We start from the raw sequence: 21071 nt of genomic DNA, 5'->3' as shown, positions 1-21071 counted from the left end.
TTCCAACCTCCCCTGCTAGTTTGTTGGCCCCCATCTGAGAAGTTGCTGGAGCTGAGGGCGTGGTTAGAGTCCATGTCTCCTTTTCCCTGGCTGACCTTTCCAAAATTGAAGAATGACTCGGTGACTTCTCAGCCAACCCCACCCAATATTCCAAAGAGTTTTGATACCTAGGCCAGGCATATGACCTTACCTGGCATGACTTACATGTCATTCTTACTTCCATTCTTAACCCAGAGGAAAGAGAGTGCATTCTTGCAGCCGCCAGGCAGCATGCAGACCAGTTACACTTAACTGACCTGGCCAGCCCAGTAGGCGAACAAGCTGTCCCATCTACAGATCCTAAATGGGACTACCAACCTCAACAACCCGGGCGTCGCAGAAGAGACCTTATGATACAATGCCTCTTGGCTGGCATGCAGGCAGCCTCTAACAAAATAGTAAATTTTAATAAGTTACAGGAGGTTATTCAATACTCAGAGGAAAATCCTGTCTCCTTTTTAAATCGCCTTACAGAGGCACTTGTCCAATTTACCTGACTGGATCCTACCTCTCCGGCAGGAGCTACTGTCCTTGCCAGTTATTTTATTTCCCTGTTGGCCCCTGACATCCGAAAAAAAAAAATTAAGAAAGGTAGAGGATGGACCTCAAACCCCCATTCAGGACTTAGTCACGCTAGCTTTCGAAGTTTTTAACTCTAGAGAGGAAACAGCTGAGGCTCTTTGACAAGCCAGAGTAGAATAGAAGGCCACCCTTCAGGCACAAGCTTTAGTGGCTGCCCTCCAACCCATGTTGCCCACTTTGCCGGCAGGGAAAACCAAAGATAAGTCTTTTAAGGACTCCTGCTATAAATGCGGAGACCCAGGACACTGGGCAAACCAGTGTCCCCAGGCCAAGCCGGCCACTCCATCTGGTCCATGCTTTAAGTGTGGCACAACTGGGCATTGGGCAAAAAGGTGTCCAAATCTTTGCCTGCCTACCACGCCATGCCCAACCTGCCAACAGGAAGGACACTGGAAGTCTGATTGCCCCGCCAGCAGGGCAGGCATTGCAGCTCAACGTGGTGCCTCTCCTCAAGGGTCGGAAGGCTCCTTCCAGCTCCTACACCTGGACGACGACTGACGGTGCCCACACTTGGAGACCCCGGTCACCCTCGCTGACCCTAGGGTAACTCTACAGGTAGCGGGTAAGCCAATTTCTTTTCTCGTCAATACGGAGGCTACCTATTCTGTTTTACAATTATATTCTGTTTTGCCAACCTGTGGAGGTCCTAGCCAGCCATCCACTATCTCAGTAGTTGGGGTAGACGGTAAACTGTCTAACCCTCGCCAGACCCCAGTGTTAAATTACTGCCTGGACTATGCATGCTTTGCCCACTCTTTCCTCATCATGCCCTCTTGTCCCACCCCTCCTTGGGATGAGACATCTTAACCTAACTCAAAACATCTATTCCCCTTCCCTTTCTCCAGGTGACCAGCTTCTACTCAAGGATCAACACCCTCCTCAAACTTTCCCGCTTCCTCACTAGTCTTCATCTTTTTTATTTTTTTTATTTTTTTTATTTTTATTATTATTTTTTTTTTGAGATGGAGTCTCACGCTGTTGCCCAGGCTGGAGTGCAGTGGCGCGATCTCGGCTCACTGCAAGCTCCGCCTCCCGGGTTCCCGCCATTCTCCTGCCTCAGCCTCCTGAGTAGCTGGGACTACAGGCGCCCGCCACCGCGCCTGGCTAATTTTTTTTGTATTTTTAGTAGAGACGGGGTTTCACTGTGGTCTCGATCTCCTGACCTTGTGATCCACCTGCCTCGGCCTCCCAAAGTTCTGGGATTACAGGCTTGAGCCACCGCGCCTGGCCACTAGTCTTCATCTTAACTTAACTGATTTTTCCCTTATAGACCCCATAGATACCCTCCTGCCTGACCCATCCCCCAACCAGTGGATTTCCTGACTTTTTACTCTCATAAAAGACCTAGCTTGGCAGGGTGCCCTTTGTAATTTCAGCAATGTTGAACTTACTCTCCACACGCTTGCCACCATTATTGTGGTTCACTCTAATCCCCCTAGTTACCCCTACTAATCCTAACTTTGTATGCAGATTCTCTATAACTGAAACCTGGTCTACAGACAACCAGATACACTCAGTCATGCAGGGCACTGCAGATTGTGCCCCCCCCCCCAGATTTGTCACTCTGCCCTCTCCCTAAATAAAATGTGGACTCATTAGGCCAGGACGAAGGACAGATATGGGGAAGGAGAGGCTGTAACCAGAAGGCAGTAGAAAGCCCAGACCTCCCCAAGGGCCCCTGCTGCACTCAGTCCCTGTTGAGTCAGAGATAGGGAGAAGCCAGGAGGTAGGGGAGTTGGTGAGGGGAGCAGCCTTGGTGAGCGGGAGGTGGGGAGACAGAGACAGAGATGAAGAGATAGAGATGGAGAAAGATAGAGATGGAGAGAGACAGAGATGGAGGGAGACAGAGGTGGAGAGAGACAGAGACAGAGATGAGGAGAGACAGAAATGAAGAGAGACAGAGTAAGACAGAGATGGAGAGAGATAGATGAAGAGATACAGAGATGGACAGAGACAGAGATGGAGAGAGACAGAGACAGAGATGGGGAGAGACAGATGAAGAGCGACAGAGTGAGACAGAGATTCCTTTTTGCTACTCTACTCCAAACTCTTCATGGTGTAATTGCACTGAAGTTCCCAGCGAGACCCAGATGGCCCCCGTTGGAGGCTACTTTTAGTGTAACCAAACTCTATCTAAAACTCTTAACCATACCCCCATCACCCAATCCCTTTGTGTTCTGGTATCTTTAGTGCCTAGCTTAACCCTATATAGTGAAGAAAAATTGTCCGAACTAGCTTCCCAGCTCAGCCCCAGCAATAACATCCAAAAGCGGGCCGTTTTTCTTCCCTTAATTATCGGGGTTTCCCTAGCATCGTCCCTAGTAGCCTCAGGACTTGGAACAGGGGCCCTCACCCACTCGATTCAATCCACACAGACCCTCTCCACTCAGGTCCAGGCAGCCATAGAGGCTTCAGCTGAAAGCTTAGCCTCTTTACAACGTCAAATCACCTCAGTGGCCCAGGTAGCAGCACAAAATAGACAGGCATTAGATCTTCTTACTGCTGAAAAAGGAGGGACATGCCTCTTCCTAGGAGAGGAGTGTTGCTACTACGTAAATGAATCAGGCCTGGTTGACACCAATGTCCAAACATTTAACAAGATCAAAAAAGAGCTTCAACAATTTAACGCCCCCTTCACCCCCGGATCACCGGTATGGCTGCTGCCCGTAGTACAGCAGATGCTCCCATTCCTAATTCCCATACTAATCCTCTGCCTTGCCTTATGTTTTGCTCCCATTTTAATAAAATTTTTCCGAGCCAGGGTCCAAGAAATCACCCGCGTCACCTTCAACCAGATGCTCCTACATCCCTACGTCCAGATACCAACCACAGACCCTAACTACGCCCCTTAACAGCAGGAAGCAGCCAGACAGACAATGATGCCCCCAATCACTATAATCAATAAAAGGTTGGACTGTCTGGATGGGGGGAGAGGACAAAGACGACTAAGATGGCACATTTCCGGGTTCTTCATCACCAACTTACCCGCGCAGGAAAATGCAGCCCACACCCGGGAAAAATACAGACCAACTGCGCAGGCGCAACATGGCGTCCGATCGAGGAAACCAAAACTTACCTGGCCACACCTATGGAACGCCCCCGACACGCCCGTGTCCCACCTATTGCCCTCCCACTCCCAAGCCTTAGACACAAAAGCCGCTCCCAGCAGGCGCGCGGCACAAACTTCCTCAGCCCCTCCTCATATGCGGACCTAGGAACCTCGCCCGAGAATGCCGGAGCGACTTCCTCGGCCTCCACTGCCGGAGACTGGTGAACCTCGCCCTTTCTTCCTTCAGATTGGCTAGCTAATAAAGTTTCTTTTTACCTTGCCTACTTGCCTTTTCTCTGGCGCCTGCTCTGGTGGTCACATAAAACAAATCAGAAAGCATGTTTGAGATCCGGAACAAAATAATGGGTTGTGGAGGGGTTGTGGAGGGAGGTATTGAGGATAGCAGAGTATATGGCTTTGGCACCACAGGGTGGATAGGCAAAACAATTTGGTTGATAAGGTGAAGATCCTGAACTAACCTGTGAGGCTTGTCCGGTTTTTGGACAGGTAAAATTGGGGAATTGTAAGGAGAGTGTATAGGCTTTAAAAGGCCGTGCTGTAACAGGCAAGTGATAACAGGCTTTAATCCTTTTAAAGCATGCTTTGGGATGGGATATTGGCATTGAGCAGGGTAATGTGATTAGGTTTTAATGGGATGGTAAGGGGTGAATCATTTGTCACCAAGGAGGAAGTGGAGGTATCCTATACTTGTGAATTAAGGTGGGGAGATACAAGAAAAGGATTGTGAATGAGGCTTTGAACTGGGGGACAAGGTGGCAATGAGGTGTGGCTGTAGCCCAGGAATAGTCAGGGAAGCAGATAATTTAGATAAAATGTCTTGACCTAATAAGAGAGCTGGGCAGGTGGAGATAACTAAAAAGGAGTGCTTAAGAGAGTGTTGTCTAAGTTGGCACCAGAGTTGGGGAGTTTTAAGAGGTTTAGCAGCCTGGCCATCATCATCCACAATAGTTATGGAGGTAAGGGAAGCAGGCCCTTGAAAAGAAGGTAATGTGGAGTAGCCTCCATATTGATTAAGAAGGGGTCGGACTTACCCTCCGCTGTAAGAGTTAACCCGAAGATCGGTGTCTGTGAACGTCTAGGGGGCTTCCGAGGTGATTGGGCAGTGTCAGTCTTCAGCCGCTAAGTCGAGAAGATTTGGGAAGGAGTCAGTCAGAGCCTCAGGCCAATTGGACAGTCCAATTTCCAGTGGGGTCCCACACACATGGGACACGGCTCAGGAGGAATCCCGGGCTGTGGGCATTCCTTGGCCTAGTGACCAGATTTCCGGCACTTGAAGCAAGATCCTGGGGGAGGAAGTCCTGAAGGAACGCCTGACCACTGTGGCTTAGGCATTTTGAAGTTTTTGTGTGTTGGAGATATGGCTGGGGTTTCTCTCACAGCAGAGGAAGTAATTGCAACTCTTCTCTATTATTGTACACCTGGGAGGCGAGGTTAATTAAGCCCTGTTGTGGGGTTTGAGGGCCGGAATTTAATTTTTGGAACTTTTTCTAATGTCTGGAGCAGATTGGCTAATAAAATGCATATTGAGAATAAGATGGCCTTCCTCTGGGGTCTGGCTAACGAAACTGGTGGTTATCAGTGTGAGACTGGGCTAGAGAAAAAACTCTTTCCCATTCATCTGGGGAGAGGGTAGAAGTTAGGATGACATTTAAGTCACTCCAGGTTAAATTGTAGGGCAGAGTTAGGTATTGGAATTCCTGTATATATTTAGTGGGGTCTGATGAGAAAGAGCCTAAACGCTGGCTAACATGGGAAAGGTCTGATAGAGAAAAAGGCACATACACCCTGACTATGCCTTCAGCTCCAGCCACCTCTCTAAGAGGAAATTGTTGGGCAGGTGGGGGAGGGCTAGTCGCAGAATGAAACTAAGCCAGACCGGGTGTGAGGAGGGGAGGTGATAGAAGGATTATAGATTGGGGGAGCAGAGGCTGAGGAAAAATTGGGACCTTGCTCGGCCTGGCGAGGAGCAGCCTGGGGAGGAGGGGAGAGGTCAGATGGGTCTGTAGAAAAGGAAGATTCAAAAGACTCAGAGACGTCTGGGGTTGGGACTGACGGGACAGGCGGGAGGGAAAGAAGAAAGATTTGGAACAAGTCTTATTGGGAGCAGAGACTAGGGAAGGACCAATGTGTGAAAGAATGCCTGGACGTCAGACACCTCAGACCATTTGCCCATTTTTCGACAAAAATTGTCTAGATCTTGTAGGATAGACAAATCGAAAGTGCCGTTCTCTGGCCACTTGGAACTACTGTCGAGTTTGTATTGGGGCCAAGCGGTATTGCAGAAGAAAATAAGATGCTTAGATTTTAGGTCAGGTGAGAGTTGAAGAGGTTTTAAGTTCTTGAGAACACAGGCTAAGGGAGAAGAAGGAGGAATGGAGGGTGGAAGGTTGCCCATAGTGAAGGAGGCAAGTTTAAAGAGAAGGGTAATGACATGGAGGAGGGGGATGGGGAGCAGCCCTGGGCTGCAACGTGGGTGAGCAGCCAAAGCAGGCATCCCCGCAATTGACTTGCCACCAAGGTAATGTGGGTGAGTGACCTAGGCAGGCGTCCCCATGGAGATCAGACACCAACGGAACGTGGGTGAGTAATCAGAGAGGCGACCCTGCAATGATTAAACACCAAGGGAAGGCTGCCTTCCCGAATCCGTGACTGGCACCGGAGTTTTGGGTCCACGGATAAAATGTGTCTCCTTTGTCTCTACCAGAAAATGAAAGGAATTGAAATTAAGAGAAGGGAGAGATTGAAGGGTGGCGCCAAGATTGAAAGGAGAAAGAGGTTGAGGAATAGTGAGAGAGGTTGGAGAAGAGAGTAAAAAAAGATTTAAAATTGGTGAGATGTTCCCTGGGGGGCTTGGACTGAGGACCCGAGGTCGTAGGTGGATCTCTTCATGGAGTGAGGGTGAGGACAAGGGACTGGTCTCCCAAAGGAGTCCCGCTGACCTGGCTCTTCAGCACCAAATGTCTCATGTGTCCATGTGAAGAGACCACCAAACAGGCTTTGTGTGAGTAACAAGGCTGTTTATTTCACCTAGATGCAGGCGGGCTGAGTCTGAAAACAAAGTCAGCAAGAGTGATGGGATTATAATGAGTTCTTATAGGTTTTGGGATAGGTGGTGGAGTTAAGAGCAATGTTTCAGGGGCAGGGGGTGGATCTCACAAAGTACATTCTCAAGGGTAGGGAGAATTACAAAGAATCTTCTTAAGCATGGGGGAGATTATAAAGAACCTCCTTAAGGGTAGGGGAGATTGCAAAGTACATTGATCAGTTAGGGTGGGGCAGAAACAAATCACAATGGTGGAATGTCATCAGTTAAGGCTATTTTCACTTCTTTTGTGGATCTTCAGTTGCATGGGGCCTTCTGGATGTACACGTGCAGGTCACTGGAGATATGATGGCTTAGCTTGGGTTCAGAGGCCTGACGACTGGGAATTTCAAATATGTGGCAGATATTCATGGGACAGAGTGTTGCATAGCTGCTGTCTTTTTTTTTTTTTTTTTTTTTTTTGAGATGGAGTCTCGATTCTTCTCCCGGGCTGGAGTGCAATGATGTGATCTTGGCTCACTGCAACCTCTGTCTCCCGGGTTTAGGCAATTCTCCTGCCTCAGCCTCCCCAGTAGCTGGGATTTGTACAGGCATGTGACACCACTCCCTGGTAATTTTTGTATTTTTAGTAGAGAGGGGGGTTTCACCCTGTTTTCCAGGCTGGTTTCGAACTGCTGATCTCCAGTGATCCACCTGCCTCAGCCTCCCAAAGTGCCGTGATTACAGGCATGAGCCACTGCACCCGGCCATATAGCCGCTTTTAAGAGATCTCAAATGATAACACTGTACGGCATGTTTGCTTCATCTTTTCTTTGCATGAATGTATTAATTCTTCAAATAGCGAAATGTTTAGTAAAACATCGCCCCTCCCATTTTTTTTTTTTTGGTTGTTGTTGTATTTTTTTTTTTGAGACAGAATCTTGCTCTGTCGCCCAGAGCAGAGTGCAGTGGCGTGATCTCAGCTCACTGCAACCTCCGCCTCCCAGTTTCAAGTGATTCTCCTGCCTCAGCCTCCTGAGTAGCTGGGATTACAGGCGCCTGCCACCACGCCTGGCTAATTTTTTTTGTCCTTTTAGTAGGGACAGGGTTTCACCATATTGGCCAGGCTGGTCTTGAACTCCTGACCTTGTGATCTGCCCACCTTGGCCTCTCAAACTGCCAGGATTAGAGGCGTAAGCCACTGCGCCCTGCCTGCCCCTCCTCTTAAAAATAAAATCACTTTGTTAGGCTGGGGGCGGTGGCTCACGCCTGTAATCTCAGCACTTTGGGAGGCCGAGGCAGATGTCAGGAGTTCGAGACCAGCCTGGCCAATATGGTGAAACTCCATCTCTACTAAAAATACAAAAAATTAGCCAGGTGTGGTGGTGAAGACCCAGGTGCTCCGGAGAATAAGGCAGCAGAATTGCTTGAAACCAGGTGGCAGAGGTTGCAGTGAACTGAGGTTGCACCACTGCACTCTAGCCTGGGTGACGAGAGTGAAACTCTGTCTCAATAAATAAATAAATCAATAAATCACTTTGCTAGCTTCAGTCAACACATATCTTAAGGACTCACTCTGTAACAGGCACTGGGCCTGGTTGCTGAATTTTTAGAGTAGAACAAAAGAAAAACTTTAATGCAGTCTTGTAGCTCATGTATCAGTCTCAGTTAATTCTTTTAACCAACTGTTATTATCCCTGTTACTTGTACTATACCATACAAATTCATGGGAAATACCAGTTCTTGAGTGTCCAACAGTGAATTATTGTGATGACTTTTTCTTTTTTTCTTTTTTTTTTTCTCCCTGAAATGGAATCTCACTCTGTCGCCCTGGCTAAAGTGCAGTGGCACGATCTTGGCTCACTGCAACCTTTGCCTTCTGGGTTCAAATGATTCTCCTGCCTCAGCCTTCCAAGTAGCTGGGATTACAGGCACACGCCACCATGCCCGGCTAAATTTTGTATTTTTAGTAGAGATGGGATTTCACCATGTTGGCCAGGCTGGTCTCGAACTCCTGACCTCAAGTGATCTGCCCGCCTCGGCCTCCCAAAGTGCCGGAATTACAGGCGTAAGCTACCCCAGTCAGACTTTTTAATACAATTGTTTAATTTCTATTTTAATTTACTCCTGCAAGCCAACAGACTTCCTGGCCATTTTCTCAACTGGCAAAGCATGACAATGGAATGAAAAATAATTTTATGATTTTTTTTTTTTTTTAGACGGAGTTTCACTCTTGTTTGCCCAGGCTGGACTGCAATGGCACGATCATGGCTCACTGCAACCACGGCCTCCCAGGTTCAAGCAATTCTCCTGCCTCAGCCTTCCTAGTAGCTGGGATTATAGGCATGTGCCACCACGCCCAACCAATTTTGTATTTTTAGTGGAGATGAGGTTTCTTCATGTTGGTCAGGCTGGTCTCGAACTCCTGACCTCGGGTGATCCGCCCGCCTCCGCCTCCCAAAGTGCTGGGATTACAGGCGTGAGCCACCGCGTCCGGCAATAATTTTATGATTTGTGTACTCATTAGTAGTAAATACTTCTAAGCACTGAGCCATATAAGTGCTTCTGTGGATTAACTGATTTCATGCTCACAACATATGAGCAGTATATTGACATACATTAAAGAAAACCTTTAATACAGTCTTGTAGCTCATATACCAACATTTATATCTGTCTCAGTTAATTATTTTAACCAACTGCTATTATCCCTATTACTTGTACTATACCATACAAATTCATGGGAAATACCAGTTCTTGAGTGTCCAACAGTGAATTATTGTGATGACTTTTTCTTTTTTTCTTTTTTTTTCTCCCTGAGATGGAGCCTCACTCTGTCGCCCAGGCTGGAGTGCCCATACAGTTTATTGACATACATTTCATAGACACTTAGTAACTTGAGAAACCACAGGACAGAGAAAGCTGCAGGGGCTAGATCTGAACTCAGACTTGTTTGACTGCCCTACTTCCATGCTACCGTGCCTCTCATAAATGAAACCTAGCTTGAAAAGCAAATAGATACCTTGGCATTTCATATCTGTGTTTGCTATTTTAATGTCAAATCTGAAGGGGCCTCTTAGTCCCTACATGTCGCATAGATGTTGGGGTTCTCTAGAGTTCTGTCCTTGGCCCACAGCCTTTTTTTTCCCTTCTTCCACAGTCTCCCTGGGTGACAGCAACCTCTTTTTTGGGTTTAAATACCAGCTCTGTGTGAAGACTCTCAAGCTGAGACCTAACCGCTGTCTTTTTTTTTTTTTTTTTTTTTTGAGACGGAGTCTCACTTTGTCGCCCAGGCTGGAGTGCAACAGTGTGATCTCGGCTCACTGCAACCTTTGCCTCCTGGGCTCAAGCAGTTCTCCTGTGTCAGCCTCCCTGGTAGCTGGGATTACAGAAGCACACCACCAAGCCCGGCTAATTTTTGTATTTTTAGTAAAGACGGGGTTTCACCATGTTGACCAGGCTGGTCTCGAACTCCTGACCTCAGGTGATCCACCTGCATCGGCTTCCCAAAGTGCTGGGATTACTGGTGTGAGCCACTGAGCCCAGTCTGTCTTAAGTTTAAAATTCATGTGTTCAGATACTTACGATAAAACTCAAAACGTCAAAACCGAGCACATCATTTCTCCCCAGTCTGCTCCGCCTTTTGTATTTACTACTCTAGTGAAATGTCCACCCAGTCACAGGTGCCAGAGGCGAGTCTTCCCAGCTTCCCTGCTCTGCCTCATCCCGACATCAAATCAATCAATCCATAAGGCTTGCCAATATTTTCTCTTACACTGTTTTTGAGTCTGTCCTGTCTGTTTCATCTCAGCTGCCATGGGCTTAGTTCAAGATCTTGTCATTTCAATCCTCTTAACAATCCTTTGTAACTCCACACCCTGAAAAACCATCATTGACACCTTGGTGTTATTTCTTCCACTGAAAAAATTGTATTAGTAATGTCATGTCTTTAGACAAATTATTTAGCCTCCCTGTGCCTCAGTCTTCTCATCTAGAAAATGGGGATGGTAATAATGCCTACTTCACAGTTTTGAGGATTAGTATTTACAACAGGGCCTGACACAGAGTACTATATAAGTGTTAAATACTATTTGTATATATAGTAATCCTAGCTAACTGCAAAACTGAAAGATTAAAATCTCATAGAAAGAAAGCTGTGAAATAACATTAAGTATATGTATAATCAAAACAATAAATAAAAGGCCAGGCATAATGGCTCATGCCTATAAGCCCAGCACTTTGGTAGGTTGAGGCAGGTGGATTGCTTGAGCCCGGGAGTTCTAGGTTAGCCTTGGCAACATGGTGCAACCTTGCTTCTACAAAAAAAATACAAAAAATTTAGCTGGGCATGGTGGCACACACTTGTGGTACCAGCTACTCAGGAGGCTGAGTGGGGAGGATCACCTGAGCCTGGTGAAGTTGAGATTGTAGTGAGCTGTGATTGAGCCACTGCACTCCAGTTTAGGAGACAGAGTGAGACCCTATCTCAAAAATAAATAAATAATAATAAACAAAAGTTCTAGAAAGCATTCATTTCAAAAACAAAGCTGACCCAACCACTAAAAACCCATTCTCTTGAATCTCATTCTTGAATTATTCAAAAAACATCACTGTTATATAGTTATTTGTTAAGGCCAATTTACCCATAATTTTACCAACATTTATTATACTGAGATATATATATACACACACACATATACATACACAGGTTGAGCATCCCTAATCTGAGAATCTGAAATGCTACAAAATCCAAAACTTTTTCAATTCCAACATAATGCTGCAAGTGGAAAATTCCACGCCCGACCTCATGTGACAGGTCGCAGTCAAAAGTTTGTACAGTCTGGGCAAAGTGGTTCACAGCACTTTGGGAGACTGAGGTGGGTAGATCACCTGAGCTCAAGAGTTCAAGATTAGCCTGTGCAACATGGTGAAACCCCGTCTCTACCAAAAATACAAAAAATTAGCTGGCATCAATCACTGACATGCTAGGATCTCTTGAGCCTGGGAGGCAGAGATTGCAGTGAGCAGAGATTGCAGCACTGCACTCCAACCTTGTGTAACAGAATGAGATGCTGCCTCAAAAAGAAAAAAAAAAGTTTGCACAGTCAAAACTTTGTTTCATGCACAAAATTACTAAAAATATTGTATAAGGCCGGGTGCGGGTAGCTCACACCTGTAATCCCAGCACTTTGGGAGGCCGAGGTGGGCGGATCACAAGGTCGGGAGTTTGAGACCAGCCTGGCCAACATGGTGAAACCCCATCTCTACTAAAAATACAAAAATTAGCCGGGTGTGGGGGCGCATGCCTGTAGTCTCAGGTACTCAGGAGGCTGAGGCAGGAGAATCGCTTGAACCTGGGAGGCAGAGGTTGCAGTGAGCCGATATCGTGCCACTGCACTCCAGCCTGTGTGACAGAGCGAGACTCCGTCTAAAATATATGTGTATGTATATATATATATATATATATATATATATATATATATATATATATATATCGCCTTGTGTAAGATGTATATGAAACATAAATGAATGTCATGTTTAGACTCATGTTAGACTTAGTGCCATCCCCAAGATAGCTCATTATGTGTATGTAAATATTCTGATATCTGAAATACTTCTGGTCCCAAGCATTTCCAATGAGAGATATTCAACCTGTATATATAACTGTATATGCATCCTCCATCATGCCATTCTCTCACATCTCAGCAAAATGTTGTATAAACAGCCAGGTATTTTCATGTAGTTATACCTTTGCTTTTTCTACACCATTTTCTTATACGAACAGGGAGATGCAGAAGCATAAAAGAGGTGGAGCAATAGTCACATTCGTTTGTTCAGGGGGAGTGAATATAACCATGCGTATGGAAATAATTAGCATTTGGAGTAGATTACAATTTAAAAGTTTGTGTCTTGCCTTTTATTTCCTATCATAAAATAATGTTTTCCTGTATTAAAAAAACTTTTCAGCCGAGTAGTGGCTCACGCCTGTAATCCCAACACTTTGCCCAAGGCAGGCAGATCACTTGAGGTCAGGAGTTCAAGACCAGCCTGACCAACATGGCGAAACTCTGTCTCTACTAAAAATACAAAAATTAGCTGGGAGTGGTGGCTTATGCCTCTAATCCCAGCATTTTAGGAGGCTGAGGCGGGCAGATTACATGAGCTCAGGAGTTCAAGAATAGCCTGACCAACATGGTGAAACCCTGTCTCTACTAAAAATACAAAAAAATTGGCCAGGCGTGATGGCGTATGCCTGTAGTCCCAGCTACGTGGGAGGCTGAGGCAGGAGAATTGTTTGAACCCAGGAGGTAGAGGTTGCAGTGAGCCGAGATCTTGCCACTGCACTCAAGCCTAGGCAACAGAACAAGATTTTATCTCAACAACAACAACAACAACAACAAAAACACTTTTTACTGCATCACTGTAGGTAATTTTGACTTCATTTGGCATTGAACATTTTTCTTTTCTTCACAATACTTACTATCGTGGAAGATTGGGCTTCTCCTGTAATTAACTTTTCATTATTCCTATAGACATTACAAGTATATTTCCCTTGGTATCATGAATGTATCCAGTTCACAACTGTGGTCTTTTTTTGAGCAATTCAAGTGGGTTGCTATCAGGTTGTGCATCCATATAGAGCTCTGCAGTTGCAGACAAACCTCTAAATAAATTTAGAATTCGTAAGAATTCCTGCAGGTTCTTACTTTTGAATCTTTATCTTGGTGAGAGAAGAAAGGAAATGTCCCCTTCCTATAACTAAAAGGAAGCAACATTTACTTAAAGCAAATGCCTCATGCCAGGTGCGGTGGCTCACACCTGTAATCCCAGCACTTTGGGAGGATGAGGCGGGTGGATCGCCTGAGGATAGGAGTTCGAGACCAGCCTGGACAACATAGTGAAACCCTGTGTCTACTAAAAATACAAAAAAATTAGCTGGGTGTGGTGGTGGGCGCCTGTAGTCCCAGCTACTCTCTCTAGAAGCTGAGGCAGGAGAATCACTTGAACCTGGGAGGTGGAGGTTGCAGTGAGCTGAGATCACACCATTGCACTCCAGCCTGTGCAACAGAGTGAGACTTCATTTGGAAAAACAAACAAACAAACAAAGAAAATAAAGAAAAAAACTACACATGAATAAAATAGAAAAGCTAATAAATCCTGTAATAGGGAATTGAATGAAGCCCACTACCAACAAAAAAAAATTTTTTAAGCCTAAAAATCAAACTCAACTAACACAATGCCAATATTTTGTTGTTTCCTAGTGTGATCAAATCTCAAAGACAAAAATGGTTATCATATAGCCAGGCGCAGTGACTCATGTCTATAATCCCACCACTCTGGGAGGCTGAGGTGGGCAGATCACTTGAGATCAGGAGTTCAAGACCAGCCTGGCCAACATGGTGAAATCCCCTCTCTACTAGAAATATAAAAAGTTAGCCAGGCATGGTGGTGGGTGCCCGCAATCCCAGTTACTTGGGAAGCTGAGGCAGGAGAATCACTTGAACCCGGGAGGTGGAGGTGGCATGAGCCAAGATGGCACTACTGTACTCCAACCTGGATAGCAGAATGAGACTCTGTCTCAAAAATAAATAAATAAATAAATAAATAAATAAATAAATAAATAAATGCCTATCATAGTGTTTTGACTCTGTCCTGGCCAAGTCCAAACAAAAAAAAATTAAAAATACCTTGCACAGCACACATTGTTTAAGCAGTAGGAGAATTGCTTATTTTTGCTTTTTGGACCTCTCTGCTATTGCATTGGTTTTACAACTTCTCCATGCTAAGTCTAAGGATGCACGCAAAATTATGCAGAGTTTGGATTCTAGGCCAGGAGTTTCAAATGATGGGATTTGTGGCACTAAGTCTGGGATTCTAGAATGAAAGGATATGGAATTTGCCCAGGAGTCAGCTGGGCAAGTACAATTTATACACGTAAGCATGTACATTAATAAATAGTAATAGATATTTTTATAATTGTGGAACATGCTGGAAAAATAATGGACCCAGAGGAAAATTCTGAAGGCAACCACTTTTGGCGGTGGTAGTCTTGCTGGGGATGAAATATCTAATAGTGTCCCCATTTTTACGCTGTAGTCTTATTTTTCGCTTTTTCCCTGATTTCACATTTTTTTGTGTGGGGTGTTTTCACAGTGTGGTTTGAGCAGAATATTAGTATTGGGTTTTCAAAGATGTATACTTTGATCTTAGTTTAAAACTGTACCCAAAAAAGCTTAAAGTGTGGAAAATGGTGCAGCCAGCCTAGATGTTTCTGCATCTGTGTCTGGGCCAGAATGCTGGAGGCGTACAGGAAATTATATCTGAAAGAGTAAGCAGTGGGGCTGGGTGTGGTGGCTCGGGCCTGTAATGCTGACACTCTGGGAGGCTAAGGCGGGAGGATCACTTGAATCCAGGAGTTTGAGACCAGCCTGGGCAACATGAGACCTTATCTCTACAAAAAATTTTAAAAAATTAGCCTGGTGTGGTGGTATGCCTGTAGTTCCAGCTACTTGGGTGACTGAGGTAGGAGGATCACTTAAGCTCAGGAGGACAAGGCTGCAGTGAGCCATGATTGTGCCACTGCACTCCAGCCTGGGTGACAGAGTGAGACCCTATCTCAAAATAAAATAAAATAAAATAAAATGAAAAAGAAAAAAAAATAAAAAAAGAGTAAGCAGAGGCCCCCATCTCTACTGTTCTGTTGGATTTCCTATGCACACTGATGAGATAACCCAGTTCCCTCTCCTCTTCTTACCCCCAAAGTCAGGGCAGTTACACGCAGGCTGTGTCCTTTAGTTCAGTCCTTGACCTTCAGAAGAAATCTGTGTAAAATGGAATATTCCATGCGATGATGGAGATTTTCCTCCTATCAATCATTTTCCTCTTCCTCTAATAGAGCTCTGCACTTTCATTTTTCTGATGTTTTTGCCTGTGACCATTCCACAGAGATTGCGAGGAAGAAAACAATGATCCCTCACCAACTGCATAAAACTCCAGGATTTCTCTTCCATGACCTCCTCCTTCACTCTTTTGTTCCTTGTTTGGAAAATGCTTCCTGAAGGCCGGGCGCAGTGGCTCAAGCCTGTAATCCCAGCACTTTGGGACGCCGAGACGGGCGGATCACGATATCAGGAGATCGAGACCATCCTAACATGGGCTAACATGGTGAAACCCCGTCTCCACTAAAAAATACAAAAAAGTAGCTGAGCGAGGTGGCGGGTGCCTGTAGTCCCAGCTACTCGGGAGGTTGAGGCAGGAGAATGGCATAAACCCGGGAGGCAGAGCTTGCAGTGAGCTGAGATACGGCCACTGCACTCCAGCCTGGGCGACAGAGCGAGACTCCGTCTCAAAAAAAAAAAAAAAAAAAAAAGGAAAATGCTTCCTGAGTCTTATCTCCAGGTGCCTGGCTTTTTTGGCAAGCTTTTTAATCAGCTATTTCCCACTTCTGGTGCAATGACATGGGCTGGAATTTGAATCCTTTTCAAGGGGTCTCAGAGAGTCCTAGTGACAGGTCACAGGCTATCTCTCCTCGAGATTTCACCCCTGCCAGCCAGTCCTGTCCTGGTGCAATGGAGCTGAATCCAAGATCTGCTATTGCTGTCTTTACTTGCTAGAATATAGGTCATAGTTTTTTTTTAGGCTGAGGAACTTCTGACTGATTTCCAACACTCCTCCACATTATTTAAGTTCTTTTTAATCTTCCATATTGTTTTAGTTACTGAATTTTGTTTTTTCTTTTTTTTTTTTTTCAGATTCCCCCTTTTTTTTTTTTTAAGACAAAGTCTCACTCTATTGCCCAGGTTGGGTGATCTTGGCTCACTGCAACCTCTGCCTCTGGGGTTCAAGCGATTCTCCTGCCTCAGCTTCCCAAGTGGCTGGGATTACAGGCATATACCACCACTCTCAGCTAATTTTTGTATTCTTAGTAGAGATGGGGTTTCACCATGTTGGCCAGGCTGGTCTTGAACTCCTGATCTCGGGTGACCCACCTGCCTCAGCCTCCCAAAATGCTGCGATTACAGGCGTGAGCCACCACGCCCAGCCCTGTGCCTAATTTGTAAATTAAACTTTATCATAGGTATCTATAAGAAAAAACGTAGTATACATAAAGTTCAGTACTATCTGCAGGTGCAGGCATCTACTGGGGTCTTGGAAGTATCCTCCAAGATAAGTAAGCATTACTGTTTTGTGTGACTTTGCTTATTAGTTGTAGATGGAAAAATAAGTGTATTGAAGAGGTTATCTTTACTAAATATTTAAGAGTTTTTAAGAACAGGCATTTAAACTAATGTTTCAGAGGCATAGAATCATTTTCAGACTCATAGCTAGAAGGGGCCTTAGAGGACAGATCATGTAGTATTACCTTATTTTACAGATGATGAAGCTGATGTCTTAGTGTATAAATAACTTTCTCACATTCATACAACTGGTTAGTGATAAAATGAGGATGAGGTATGGTTTTCCTCGCAAGACTCCCAGCACTTTTCCTATCACACTGAATTTTGTATACATGTTATTGCTCCCCAAAGTCATAAGTTAATGGAAGACAGAGGTCATATCCATTCATCTCAATTTTTTTAACCTTTTTTTTTGAGACAGAATCTTGCTCTGTCACCCAGGTTGGCATGCAGTGTCATGATCTCGGCTCACTGCAACCTCTGCCTCCTGGGTTCAAGCAATTCTCCTGCCTCAGCCTCCCAAGTAGCTGGGATTACAGGCACACACCACCACACCCGGCTAATTTTTTGTATTTTTAGTAGAGATGGGGTTTCACCATATTGGCCAGGCTGGTCTTGAACTCCTGACTTCATGATCTGCCCACCTCGGCCTCCCAAAGTGCTGGGATTACAGGTGTGAGCCACTGCACCCAGCCTCATCTCAGTTTTTATGAAAGATAAAAAATTAGAATGCCTGGCAAATACAGCTGCCAAATAGCAGATGCTTAGTTAATTCTCTTTGAATTGAGTTCTTAGATGATGAAACATTCTTTTTCTTGGTCTCATGTTCATGAGAGCCACTCTATTCGTTGAATATTTACTGATGTCTTACTATGTGCCAAGTACCAGACTAAGATAAAAAATGAGAATTAAAATGAAGATCTACTTTCAGTTTTGGGTCTATATTAAAATATTACTGTGAGGGTGTTCAATTCTCAATTAGAAAGGGAAGGAAGTGAATTTTTAGCTGAGCAATTTCCCTTTTATAGACTCATTTGCATTTCCTAAAATTTTAGTGCTAACAGGAACTTAGGTTACCTAAGATCACATTGTCAGTAAATGGCAAATCAAGGATGAGAGTGAACATCATCAGCTCCCTCAAAATCCAATATTCCTTCCATTACAAATAATCTCTTTCTTTTGCATTTTTGGAATAACATATACAATAGTTAAATTTATGAGTGTTAATAAAATGGAAATCCATGTTTCTTCTGGATTAGATATCAAAACACCTGAAGAAGGATATGGAAAGAAAGTGGGACGGGAGAACGGAACCATTAACTCTTAGTGAAAAGAGCAGAAGATGCCCTAATCATCTGTGTCGAATTATGGAATATTACACGCGCATGCCACCACATCTGGCTAATTTTTATATTTTAGTAGAGGTGAGGTTTTGCCATGTTGGCCAGGCTGGTCTCAAACTTCTGGCCTCAAGTGATCTGTCTGCCTTGGCCTCCCAAAGTGCTGGGATTACAGGTGTGAGCCACCTCCCCGGGCCTAAATTAAAAAAAAAAAAGATTAAAAAAAAATTTAAAATATAACAGAGACAAGGTCTCGCTATGCTGCACAGGCTGGTCTCAAACTCCTGGGTTTAAGCCATCTGCCTGTCTTGGCCTCTCAATATGTGGGGATTACAGGTGTGAGCCACCACGCCCAGCTGAAAATATGTTTTGACTCTGCACTTTCATCCTTGGATACCAATGTACTTTGTAAGCATTAATTGGCTGTTATCTAACCTTGTGTCTTAAGGGCATAGACTGTTATTTCTTCATCCCACAGAGGAATGAACTCAGTTCCAGAGAGGTTTGGAGAATTATCCCAGGATAGCGCATAAGTGTGATTAAGCCAAGCAAAATTTAAGCCTAGGAGCTTAAATTCCTGTTAAGGATTTGGCCACCTTGATGTGATCTGGGAATTTGGAAGTTGTGCAATCCTTATGGTTTTTTTCCAGCTCTCAAGCAAGCACTAAGGAGGTAAAGAGAAGGCTACCCTTCATTAAACTCTGTCTGGCCCTTTGCTGGGTTAGCTCATTTAATCCTCCCAGCAAATATTTCCCCATTTCACAGATAAGGAAAGTTTCAGAGGTTAAGTAACTTCTGCAAATTCACATACTTATAGTAAGAGGCAGAGTCAGAATTGAAACCTTTCTTTCTGACTTCTTGAGTTCATGTGCTTCGTGGAAACCATGAAATTATAAATTTGGACACCTGGCCTCTAGGCTGATTTTGCCACCAAACTGAAATAACACTGATCAAAAGAGACACCAATCCAGATCCATAACCATCTCCAGCCCCTTTGCTTGGTCAGGGGCTTCCTTAGCTTATTCATCACTTCACACGGGGACACAAGTGGATCCACGTAGTAGGCCTCCTGACTTCATCTTTCTTCCCTGCATAAATATCATTCATTTGACTATTTTATGTTTTACCATATGCTAGAGCATTGCAAAATTTGATACATTATTTTGAAAAATTGAAACTCCAAGATGAATGCTGTTAAGAATCAATCCAAACATATGGATATTTTTCATATGTAGAAATAATCCACATAGAGATAGTCATGTGACCTGTCTGTCCTCCTAAATCTCATCAGGAGGACTTCCCTAAGCTGGTGAGAGGATGTTGAGGGGGAATTGCCTGGAGGGAGATGATTTAAAAGGAGACTTAAAAGGCCTAAGCATGGGGGTGGGAAAAGGCCTTAATAACCAGGAATTCAGGGGGACTTGAGGATGAGGAGCTAAGTCTGGCAGAGATGGGGATGGTGGAGAGTTAGAACAGGGGAGGAAAAGGTGGATTCTGGCTTATCTGCTCACAGCAGCTCTTGCACGTAACTTAGGGCCTTTTCACATTCCAGGAGGTGGCAGTGCCCTCAGCCAGGTATAGAGACCTGTTGGGTTGGTTGGTCTGTCTTTTACCCCCTTTTGAATAGCAGCCCCCTGTGGCAGGCTGATGCGTTGGAGAATATCATTGTACTTGCTTCATGCCAGGCATGACGTGTTTTCAAACTGCAGACTCTAGGACACTAAGCCTGCTGCCTTCTCAGATGGAAACTTCTTTTCATTTTTCAGCAAGTCATTCACAGTCCCCACCTCATTCAGCCTCCATGGATGCTGCTGCCCTCACAGTTCTCCTAAATGCCAAATCCCCAGCACTCTGTGTCCCTGGCCCACTGAGTCATATATTTTATTTTAGTTTTGGTTTTTTAAACTCAAACATTATTTGTTACATAGGTATTTATTACACAATGATGGACTTTTACTGATAACTCGTGACGGGCTTTAAGATAGGATTCCTGGTAACAAGTACGGGCACCAGGGCTTCTAAACGTTCTGGATTGGCAGCGACGGGGGTCAGCCACCACCAGGGTCCAGCCATACTGGATGAGGATGTCTTTGACATTCTTGGAAGCCACTTCCACATATTTCTGGTAACAGGCCACCGGGGCTTTGGAGATGGACTGACAGCATGAATCTGGGCTACCTGACCAGAACCCTTCACTAGGACATGGATGTCCATGCCAGCAAATCACTCCTTGCCCAGAAGCAGAACTGGTTCCAGCAGCTTGTAATGCAGTGTGCATGGCTCCATCATCTCCAGGGGGGCCGCCTGTTCACTTCCATGAGGCCACTGCCATGTTTGAAGCTCACCATGACTGTGGTCATCTTCCTCTGTCCAAAGACCTGCATGGACTGCAGCAGGCTCTTAGCTATGGGCGTAGATGAGAGATCCTCACCATGCAGCACTGCCCCTGGAAAAGCCGATGTCATATATTTCAATGCACCCATTTTATAGAACATATGGGGAATACCTTAGAGTTCTTTCTGTTTTCTTTATTGAAATATAGCCAAAAAGTTCATGGACCCATAACACACAAGGAACTAGCAAGTGATAGATTCTTCTTATTTCTCAGTGTCTTGTCTGATGCAATCTGATTTTGGATAACTCATCTACCATTCATCCATTCATTTCACCCTCAACATAACACACCAAAAAAAAAAAAAAAAAAAAAGAAAAAAAATTCCTAATACTTTTCTTTGTCAAGAAACTTAGGCCGGGCATGGTGGCTCATGCCTGTAATCCCAGCACTTTGGAAGGCCAAGGTGGGAGGATCACCTGAGGTCAGGAGTTCGAGACTAACCTGGCCA

General features: G+C 44.8%; 1 pseudogene; it reads right to left on the bottom strand.

Annotated features, from left to right (window-relative positions):
- Positions 1-4639: 4639 nt before the first annotated feature.
- Positions 4640-20711, bottom strand: LOC105476908 (small ribosomal subunit protein uS9-like; annotated as a pseudogene).
- Positions 20712-21071: the final 360 nt, after the last annotated feature.

The sequence above is a fragment of the Macaca nemestrina genome, chromosome 17 (genome assembly GCF_043159975.1).
Source record: "Macaca nemestrina isolate mMacNem1 chromosome 17, mMacNem.hap1, whole genome shotgun sequence".
Lineage (NCBI taxonomy): Eukaryota > Metazoa > Chordata > Mammalia > Primates > Cercopithecidae > Macaca > Macaca nemestrina.
Note: the sequence above shows the minus strand (reverse complement) of the source record. Positions and strands in the feature narration are given on the sequence as shown.